A 9,591-nucleotide genomic window follows, 5' to 3' on the forward strand; every position below is an offset into this window, starting at 1 on the left:
GTTGACCTATTATGGGGTATTGGTAGTGGTTGAGCTATTATGGGGTGTTGGTAGGGGTTGACCTATTATGGGGTGTTGGTAGTGGTTGACCTATTATGGGGTGTTGGTAGTGGTTGATTTATAATGAATTCATCCGATGTTTCTGTTTACCTAGGAATAAATAGGTACCCGGGAGTTAGGAACCTAGACAACCTAATAGGCTTCCTGTCACCAACGTTGCTAAACCAAAAGAAAATTTAAAGTTTAATGATAAAAAAATGGACATATGCCCATTACCTGCTACCCATTCATACCCACGATTTCCCCCTGCTCCCAGGCTATGGCCTTCTCTCCCATTACACTCTCAAGGCACCCCTATTCCTTTCATGGTCTCCCACGTTCTCGTAGGCTCTCCCGTACTCCCCATTGGGAACTAAACATGGGTGTTGCTCACTACCGCGATGGGTCTCTTGGTACTCTGGGAGCGAGTAATGTTGCTTGCGGTATTGTGTTCGGCGTTCGATGTTGGTGTGTGTGGTGGCGAACAGACAGCAACAGTACTCCAACAGCAGCGGCAACAGCAGGAGCAGCTGCTGTTGCCGCGCTGTTGCCGGAGCAGCTGCTGTTGCCGGAGCAGTCGAGGCAAGAAGCAGCAGAGGGCCACTTGGATGGAGACAGCGAGGCAGTGGGGCTGTTCCACGACTCAACTCGCTACTAATTGACACAAGTTTACACCGGGATTTACATGTCGTTGGTATCCCAGCTACTGGTACCCCTGATGTAGACCAAGGGGTTGGTATCCTGGCTACTGGTACCCCTGATGTAGACCAAGGGGTTGGTATCCTGGCTACTGATACCCCCTGATGTAGACCAAGGGGTTGGTATCCTGGCTACTGGTACCCCTGATGTAGACCAAGGGGTTGGTATCCTGGCTACTGGTACCCCTGATGTAGACCAAGGTTGATATCCTGGCTACTGGTACCCCTGATGTAGACCAGGGTTGGTATCCTGGCTACTGGTACCCCTGATGTAGACCAAGGTTGATATCCTGGCTACTGGTACCCCTGATGTAGACCAAGGGGTTGGTATCCTGGCTACTGGTACCCCTGATGTAGACCAGGGTTGGTATCCTGGCTACTGCTACCCCTGATGTAGACCAAGGGGTTGGTATCCTGGCTACTGGCACCCCTGATGTAGACCAGGGTTGGTATCCTGGCTACTGGTACCCCTGATGTAGACCAAGGGGTTGGTATCCCGGCTACTGCTACCCCTGATGTAGACCAAGGGGTTGGTATCCTGGCTACTGGTACCCCTGATGTAGACCAGGGTTGGTATCCTGGCTACTGCTACCCCTGATGTAGACCAAGGGGTTGGTATCCTGGCTACTGGCACCCCTGATGTAGACCAGGGTTGGTATCCTGGCTACTGGTACCCCTGATGTAGACCAAGGGGTTGGTATCCCGGCTACTGCTACCCCTGATGTAGACCAAGGGGTTGGTATCCTGGCTACTGGTACCCGTGATGTAGACCAGGGTTGGTATCCTGGCTACTGGTACCCCTGATGTAGACCAAGGGGTTGGTATCCTGGCTACTGGTACCCCTGATGTAGACCATGGTTGATATCCTGGCTACTGATACCTGATATCGTGGCGTGTGGTTCATCATCCACTTGGTTCGCTGGTTCAGGCGTCATAGTGCCATAGTTGCCATAGCTGCCATCATGGCAATATTCACATGTCCTGGTGCATTGCATCCCATACTGTCTTCAGGAGCACTTTACCGTATTGCAGCCTCTCGAACAGTTGAAATGATTCATCTGAACAAGTTCCTTTGCAACAAGTTTTTCCCCTTCCATCTCCATCCCCCACTCAGAGGACTCCATTTCATCACTGCAACTCACCCACTCCATAACTTGGTTGTAAGTCCGCCTGGAGGGCAACTTACAGGACGAGCTGATTGCTGGCACAGTCTTGAAAGATGAAAGTCTTAGCTCTTGCAAATTTCTCGCACAGCATATTGTGTCTTATCGAGGCCAGGGAGTCGTTCTCATTCTCATTGAACTACGCCACTATTGTCCTACAGTCATTGGCTTCCACGACATCCCAATTTTGTTTTAGTGAATAGAATGCGGGGGGTAGAAATAGCCTAAGCTACTCTATCCCTTTGAGATGTATTTCTTTCTTGTCTCAATAAACATACATGAACTTGAATAGAATGCTTTCCAACGATCTCTGATTACCCTTTCTTGATTATGCTTTGGAATCCTCATGTAATTTCCTGTCCTAAGTACTCTAAGACGTTGAATCACATCCGGGAATGGTCTGGAAAAAACAATAGATCATTACAAGCTGCTTCTCTGAGTATCGCCTTAAGGACCTCGACATTATAGAAATTGTGTTTCGCCTCGTCCGAGCGGAAGTGACTTGAGTGTATTGCAAAGGGTCAATTGCATGTCTGTAATTGACCCTTTGCAATATTTAGTTTGGTTCGTCTTAACGTCAGTTTCACAGAGCAATGTGTTGTGTTGCAATGTGCTCCAGTGGGAACACGATTGTGTTGTTGAGCACAATCTGACCGCTCATTGTTGCTTTTTTTATATATACAATTCTTACATTCGTGTACAACCACAATCACGCATAGCGTTTCGGGCAGGTTCTTAATCCTAATTTTCCCCGGAATACGACCCGCCAAATCGTTTAACAACCGGGTAATCATTTTACTGTTGGGTGAACAGAGGCTACAGTTAAGGATTGGTGCCCGGTCAATCCTCCCCGGACAGGGTACGAACCCAGGCCAAAGCGCTCGCGAAACACCAAGCGATTGTGTTACCACTGCGCCACGGGGGACTGCTGCTTCTTATTTGTTAATGTGGTTAAGCAGACATGTTTTGTACTCACTAGTTCCAGCTTTGATGTCGACACCACATTCGTGGCCGGAACTTTTGATGTCTTGAACATCTTTCTCGCCAACAACCACCTTCTCCTCACCATCCAAGTTCTGTTGGCACGAAGGACAGCTTTCTTTGAACTCATTTTCACGATCTGTAAACACAACAAATACATCATGTACATATAATATACATATGTGCGTCAGGGGACAAAGAGTTTTAATATATATGTGTGTGCGTAAACACACACACACACACACACATACACACACACACACACACACACACACACACACACACACACACACACACACACACATACACACACACACACACACACACACACACACACACACACACACACACACACACACACACACACATACACACATACACACACACACACACACACACACACACACACACACACAAACCTGCGTCATCCGTTTTTTTAACCCTAAGCGGAAAAGCGTACCAGGTTGACTGTCTCACCGTGGCAGAAATAACTTGTGTTAGAATGTAACATTTTGATATTAACTCTCCTCTTTCTCTCTCTTCTCTCGGTTAAATCTGATAATATCCTCCCCATATTATATTTTTCTCACTGTTATATACCCCTATTTTTACTCTGTATCCTCCCCTATTTTTACTCTGTATCCTCCCCTATTTTTACTCTGTATCCTCCCCTATTTTTACTCTGTATCCTCCCCTATTTTACTCTGTATCCTCCCCTATTTTACTCTGTATCCTCCCCTATTTTTACTCTGTATCCTCCCCCTATTTTTACTCTGTATCCTCCCCTATTTTACTCTGTATCCTCCCCTATTTTTACTCTGTATCCTCCCCCTATTTTTACTCTGTATCCTCCCCTATTTTTACTCTGTATCCTCCCCTATTTTTACTCTGTATCCTCCCCATATTTTTACTCTGTATCCTCCCCCTATTTTTACTCTGTATCCTCCCCTATTTTTACTCTGTATCCTCCCCTATTTTTACTCTGTATCCTCCCCATATTTTTACTCTGTATCCTCCCCCTTTTTTTACTCTGTATCCTCCCCTATTTTTACTCTGTATCCTCCCCTAGGGAGCATCTCGAGTCTAGAGTGTCCTCCTAGGGAGCCGGTCGGCCGAGGGAGCCGGTCGGCCGAGGGAGCCGGTCGGCCGAGCGGACAGCACACTGGACTTGTGATCCTGTGGTCCTGGGTTCGATCCCAGGCGCCGGCGAGAAACAATGGCAGAGTTTCTTTCACCCTATGCCCCTGTTACCTAGCAGTAAAATAGGTACCTGGGTGTTAGGCAGCTGTCACGGGCTGCTTTCTGGGGGTGGAGGCCTGGTCGAGGACCGGGCCGCGGGGACACTAAAAAGCCCCGAAATCATCTCAAGATAACCAAGATAACCTCACCTATTTTTACTCTGTATCCTCCCCCTATTTTTACTCTGTAACCTCCTATATTTTTACTCTGTATCCTCCCCTATTTTTAGTTCATATTCTCTCTTTGTCTCCTCTACCTTAGAGCTCTGTTGTACCCACTTCCTTCTCCATTTATTAAATTTCTCCCCATGTTCCCCCCCCCCCCCATTTCTATTTTCTACATTTCTTCTATCCCATTTTCTTCGTCGACTACTTCCTCTCCCCCATTCTCCAGTCTCCTGGTTCTGTAATTCGTGTCCACACAGTTTTACTTTATTACATTTGTAGTCCTCTTTCTTCTTTGTGTCTTCTTTGCTTCTCCTTACGTTGCTCTCGAACCCTTATCCTGCTTTTTACTCTTTTGTCTCCTATCTTCCCCCTGTTCCTTCGTCAAATCCTGTCCCTCCCCCCTTCATTCCATTCCCCCTCCCCTTCCATCCTCGTGTTTCCTTTCCATTCTCTCTTTCACACTTCTATCTCATTCTGTTGCCCTTTCACCGTTATTCTTATCGCGGCAAAAGATGGGATTTTCATTGGTATATATTTAAATATTCTAATATATAACATTTCCTTACACCTTATCTTTTTTTTCAGGTATGTGTGAAAACTCTCAGTGACGGTGTATACTCGCTTCTCCAGGAAGGTAAACTAGTTAACAATTATTTAAATAAGTTTACTTTCTGATTTCTGCTATATTGTCAATCATATACACACAAAAAACAAGATTTCGGCTATATCTATATATATATATATATATATATATATATATATATATATATATATATATATATATATATATATATATATATATTTATAATATATATATAATATATATATATAATATATATATATATATATATGTTACGGAATTGACCAAACCGTCAGAATTGTGGTGGTTTAATACAAATTAATACACCTCGATATTGACGTTTTGTATGCATCAACCTTGATACGTTAGGTGGGTTGGTTGGGTTCATGCTTAGGCAAAACGGTTGCAATTTTTACGGAGTGTTAATTTGGGAGAACGTACCAGAGGCAGCGCTCCAGGGTCACACTCAGCAGCTGCTGTGAAGGGAAAGTTGACCCTCCTCCTCGCTCTAATAGATTGTTAATGGGTAGTTGGAATTGGTGTAAATGCCATTACAGGAAATTTGGATTACTAGGAAATGCTCTTTATGTCATTTTGGACCGTCGGAATAATTTGTGTTAGGCCTTAAAGCCATGTTAATAATGAGAGAGAGAGAGAGAGAGAGAGAGAGAGAGAGAGAGAGAGAGAGAGAGAGAGAGAGAGAGAGAGAGAGAGAGAACTGTAGTTAATACTGTAGATAGGAGAGCTTGACAGGGGTCAAGTCAGGCCAAGCGTAGTGGTATGAATGGCTGGTAAGGGGCATGGTAGCAAGCACTCAAGCAACCGTGCATGCTGGCAGGTACTGTGGTTGACAGGTTGACTCACAGGCAGGAAGGCAGGCTGTCTGGTAGCAGACAGGCAATAAAGGCTGGCAGAGCTTTATTTGTCAGATTTGTAATTGGGTTACTGGTAGCAGGTAGGTAGGCTGGTAGGTCTCTATGGTAGCAGGTACGTAGGCTGGTAGGTCTCTATGGTAGCAGGTAGGTAGGCTGGCAGGTCTCCATGGTAGCAGGTAGGTAGGCTGGCAGGTCTCTATGGTAGCAGGTAGGTAGGCTGGTAGGTCTCTATGGTAGCAGGTACGTAGGCTGGTAGGTCTCTATGGTAGCAGGTACGTAGGCTGGTAGGTCTCTATGGTAGCAGGTACGTAGGCTGGTAGGTCTCTATGGTAGCAGGTACGTAGGCTGGTAGGTCTCCATGGTAGCAGGTAGGTAGGCTGGCAGGTCTCCATGGTAGCAGGTAGGTAGGCTGGCAGGTCTCCATGGTAGCAGGTAGGTAGGCTGGCAGGTCTCCATGGTAGCAGGTAGGTAGGCTGGCAGGTCTCCATGGTAGCAGGTAGGTAGGCTGGCAGGTCTCCATGGTAACAGGTAGGTAGGCTGGCAGGTCTCCATGGTAGCAGGTAGGTAGGCTGGCAGGTCTCCATGGTAGCAGGTAGGTAGGCTGGCAGGTCTCTATGGTAGCAGGTAGGGAGGCTGGCAGGTCTCCATGGTAGCAGGTAGGTAGGCTGGCAGGTCGTTACAATGACAGGCAGGCTAGTAGGTAGTCTGACAGACACAGACAAAAACACAGACATGACAACGGAAGCGTCACAATAACCGGTCTCATCCCCGTGTTCAGGTCCAGATATTAACGGTCAGTCCCGCGTAAATCGTAATTAAAATTACACATCAACAGGTGACATTTGGCGTTTAATCAAGTATAAGCTCTTGGACGACGTCATTACTCGTCATTTAATATGAAAATGTCCCGTATTTTCCGAAATATTTAACTCCATCTGAATGGACGCGACCAGACGCCGGAGTGAATATCTGAATTTATTTTGGTCCTGGATTTATTTATTTATTTTTATTTTGAAAGGGGGGAGGGGGGGGGGAATTAGGTCACCTTTATGTCGCTTTGAACAGTGAAGCCTCCTTTTTTGGGTGTATTTTTTTATTATTTTTTATATATTTTTTTTAGATTTTTATGTACCTATGTAGGGAGAGAAAGACATTTTTTTTTTCATTTTTTTTTTTTTTTTTAATTAATTTTTCAACTGTTTTTTCTGTTATTTAGTTATGTTTTTTATGTTTTATTCTTAGCTGTTTTTGTTTGTTATTGTCACGTATTCGGTGGTTGATCTACGTTCTTTGTTTTCTTTGTCTCATGTCTCTTTATTTCTCTGCTTGTTCTCTCTCCCTTGTTTTTGTGCGTTCTCTTAATGTTTTTGGTCTCCATGGTGTGTTGACGCTCCAATGTACAGGTGGTTAAAGGTCAGTTGTAGGGGTGGTTAAAGGTCAGTTGTAGAGGGTGGTTAAAGGTCAGTTGTAGGGGTGGTTAAAGGTCAGTTGTAGGGATGGTTAAAGGTCAGTTGTAGGGGTGGTTAAAGGTCAGTTGTAGAGGGTGGTTAAAGGTCAGTTGTAGGGGGTGGTTAAAGGTCAGTTGTAGGGGTGGTTAAAGGTCAGTTGTAGGGATGGTTAAAGGTCAGTTGTAGGGGTGGTTAAAGGTCAGTTGTAGAGGGTGGTTAAAGGTCAGTTGTAGAGGGTGGTTAAAGGTCAAGTGTAGGGGTGGTTAAAGGTCAATTGTAGGGGTGGTTAAAGGTCAGTTGTAGAGGGTGGTTAAAGGTCAGTTGTAGGGGGTGGTTAAAGGTCAGTTGTAGGGGTGGTTAAAGGTCAGTTGTAGAGGGTGGTTAAAGGTCAGTTGTAGGGGTGGTTAAAGGTCAGTTGTAGGGGTGGTTAAAGGTCAATTGTAGGGGTGGTTAAAGGTCAGTTGTAGGGGTGGTTAAAGGTCACTTGTAGGGGTGGTTAAAGGTCAGATGTAGGGGATGGTTAAAGGTCAAGTGTAGGGGTGGTTAAACGTCACTTGTAGGGGTAGTTAAAGGTCAGTTGTAGGGGTGGTTAAAGGTCAAGTGTAGGGGTGGTTAAAGGTCACTTGTAGGGGTGGTTAAAGGTCAGTTGTAGGGGTGGTTAAAGGTCAAGTGTAGGGGTGGTTAAAGGTCACTTGTAGGGATGGTTAAGGTCAATTGTAGGGGTGGTTAAAGGTCACTTGTAGGGGTGGTTAAAGGTCACTTGTAGGGGTGGTCAAAGGTAAATTGTAGGGGGTGGTTAAAGGTCAAGTGTAGGGGTGGTTAAAGGTCACTTGTAGGGGTGGTCAAAGGTAAATTGTAGGGGGTGGTTAAAGGTCAAGTGTAGGGGTGGTTAAAGGTCAGTTGTAGGGGTGGTTAAAGGTCACTTGTAGGGGTGGTTAAAGATCAAGTGTAGGGGTGGTTAAAGGTCAATTGTAGGGGTGGTTAAGGGTCAATTGTAGGGGTGGTCAAAGGTCAATGGAAGGGGTGGTCAAAGGTCAATTGAAGGGGTGGTCAAAGGTCAATTGAAGGGGTGGTCAAAGGTAAATTGTAGGGGGTGGTTAAAGGTCAGTTGTAGGTATATCTAACCTATAATTGTAGGTTAAAGATATATCAAGACACTTTAAAACACTCTTGCTTATCCTGTTACGCGAGTTTTAAGCTAAGTACGTTAAAAAATATATGTAAATTCAAAAATAAAATTCCTCATCCCCCCGCCCTTTATAAATACATTAGCAAGTTTCAGCAACTTGCCGATAGGTGGCGAAGTTTTAATGACACGGTGTTTATATAAATCTCGGAAACCTTTTACTTGTGTTTTCGATCCCTTTACCGGGTCCAGATTGCTGCCGTCAGGGTAGACATGACTTACCGGGTCTTAATTACTGTCACCAGGGTAGACATGACTTGCCGGGTCTTAATTACTGTCACCAGGGAAGACATGACTTACTGGGTCTAGATTACTGTCACCAAGATGGACATGACTTTCAGGTGAATAGGATCAGATATCAAAATGTTTCAAGGCCTTCACAATATTCTCAAACCCAGAGAAATATGGTAAACACATTCTTTGGGCGAATAATATTATATGCAGTGAAAAAATTCGCCCAAAGAATGTGTTATGTTTACCATATTTTTTCTAGGTTTGAGAATATTGTCAAGGCCTTGAAACTTGTTGATATACATGTATTGTTTAGCTAAGAAAGTACTGTTGGTAAGCTATTAGTTAGAAACAGCCCTCGTAGTGATAATTGTGTCATTTGTAAAATGCCTTGTAAAGACTGTAATAAGTTCTATCTTGGGCAAACATCTAAAGATTTGAAATGTAGAATTTCGCAACATAAATAGTCTAAGACATGGTCAATTGTCTAATGCTTTGTTTGTTCATCTGTCAGAAGATGCTCACCAAATTGATTGGGAGATGGCTTCTTCAATAACGAATTGTAAAAGCACTTATAACAGGAACATAATTGAATCTGATTTGATACAGATTACAAAAGAAAGTAATTTGAAGGGGTTTATATAATTTAGATACATTTTTGATAGATCAATTAAAGGGCGATTTGAGTAGGATCATTGATACACATTTGTCTCACTAATTCATTGTAAATATTTACTATCTTATGCTATTATTATCCATGTGTAGGCCTATTGGTGGGTATGAATAGGAGCCGCATCGTATGGGCCAATAGGCCTGCAGTTCTTATGCGGCTCATATTTGTGTTCGCCCATTTATTTGTCATTGTACCTCACCTCACTCCACCACTCTCTCCTGCCTATATATGTCCAATACTTGACCTGTAAATCACTCCTTCTGATTATGTATTAATATACGAAAGTACTTAAGGAAATTCCTATTTCAATT

The sequence above is a fragment of the Procambarus clarkii genome, chromosome 20 (assembly GCF_040958095.1).
Source record: "Procambarus clarkii isolate CNS0578487 chromosome 20, FALCON_Pclarkii_2.0, whole genome shotgun sequence".
Classification (NCBI taxonomy): domain Eukaryota; kingdom Metazoa; phylum Arthropoda; class Malacostraca; order Decapoda; family Cambaridae; genus Procambarus; species Procambarus clarkii.